Below are 2,144 nucleotides of genomic sequence, written 5' to 3' on the forward strand. Positions count from 1 at the left end.
ATCAAATTTTATTATTAAAAAAAGAGAATTCAATTAAGCAGAAAAATCAGATTTAAAATGCACCAAATCCTCAATTATAAAAATTGAACAAAATTAAATAATAAATCGAAAGAGCAATACTGATGAGTATTAGAGGTTAGACTATGTTAATACTACTATATTACATAAAGAATTAACCATACTAAATTATTTATGATACTAACAATTAACTAATTTATCGTCTTTCCCCATTTTTCTATCTTAATCCCAATTTTTTGACTAATTGCAAGTGTGGTTGAAGAATCAAAGGATTAGTGTAGTAAACCTGTTATGTTACCATAATCTTACACTTTACATTGTTATTATTACAAAAGTGTATTGAACCTGTTACATTATTATAATCTTTTGAAAAACTTTTAGTGATATTGCTAACATTATATTATTTGTTCATTTTTCATTTCTATAGTAGTAATTCTGGACCGAAATAAGTAGTGCTAATCATATCTTTCTAAACCAAGTATTTAGAGTTACATTCTTCGTGTTATTTACTAGATGATGATCTTATTGTTTCTTGGTCCACTAGTTATCACTATGGGTCGTTAAGGAATCAGGAAAATACATACATAAAGTACCGAATAACACACAATAAAAAATGATAAAAAAACATGTATTATATGTTTATAAATGGATGAACCTTTGAAATTTGCTCGTGAAAAGCATTCATATATGCAAGGAAACAAAAATTAAAGCCTTACTATTATGATAAGTGTAGCATTTCACCAAATACTTGGATCGCATGTGAAAAAGAATAAGATGCATAAATATTAACAAGGGAACGAAAGAATAAAACAAACCATAGTGTAATCGACAAAGGACCCAAAATCCTAAGGTTCCATCAACACTGTATATGCCAATAGTGTGTCTCATCAACCCGGAACAAGGCTTTGCATCAGACCTCATCAGCTCGCCATCGGAATAGCCGACTTATACTAAAATAATATATAAAATATAAATAAACACAGAAAATATAATTATATTCTAATATAAGCCTTAAAATCTCATTCAAATTAAAAATTTTACATCAACCAAAGTGTTATAAAATTTCATCCAAGTCCGCACAAGTCAAATAACAAAAAATATCCAAACAAGATTAATAAGTAAACAGTAATTAGTATGCAAATAAATAATAACTAGAACAATAAGTAGGCAGCAAGAACAATAACAGCTAGGCAAATAAATTCAATAACTACATAGCAAAAAATTTAATAACACCTAACAAAAAATTAGCAAAAAAATTATTAGCAAGAATTGAACAATTATTAGCAAAAAAAATTAACAAATTAACAAGAACAATGACAACAACAACAATCACTAACAAATCAACAAGAACCATAATAGTGATAACTACGAAAACTGAACAATTATTAACAAAAAATTTAAGTAATCAAGAATAATTACAGCAAATAAATTCAATAAATACAAGAATTAAACATCTATGCAACAATAACATAACAATTAACAAGAAGAATCAGCAATAAGAAGAACAACTAACAGATGCTGAAGAAGAACTGTAACATCCTACAACACAGAGTCTTATACTTAAGTAATAAAACTGAGGTGGCGAGGTATTACGACCTCTAAAAGTAAAATTATATATATAATATACTTGAAAGGAAGTTTTGTCTAGGAGCCTTTGAAGAAAAGTTTAAAATAAAAGTCGTAACGCTCACATAAATGGAAAACTTGCATACGAAGAAACGTAAGATATAAATATGAATAATAAAAAGGAAGTGTCAAAAGATACAAAATATTCAAGCTTCAGGCTCAACCTGCGAAGCCAAGGTTGGCCGGAGAATATTTACATAAGTATACATAACCCAAAATATCCCAAAACAGATAAAATAACAACCTGTTTCTCCACATCGACCTCTAAGAGAGACAAAATAAAGTTAAATATACAGAGGAGAATCTAAATACAGAATAATAAACATATAAGCTCAAAATACAGAGTCCCAAGATATTACACTTCACTTGCAGAATGAACTCTAGACGCTTACCGAGGTGCCTCTCGACCTGCATCTGAAAAATAACAATATCGTATAGGATAAGAACTGGGGTTCTCAGTATGTTTAAGGTGTCCACATATATAATAAATAAGGTCCCGG

This window comes from Arachis ipaensis, chromosome B09 (genome assembly GCF_000816755.2).
Source record: "Arachis ipaensis cultivar K30076 chromosome B09, Araip1.1, whole genome shotgun sequence".
In the NCBI taxonomy this organism is placed as follows: Eukaryota; Viridiplantae; Streptophyta; class Magnoliopsida; order Fabales; family Fabaceae; genus Arachis; species Arachis ipaensis.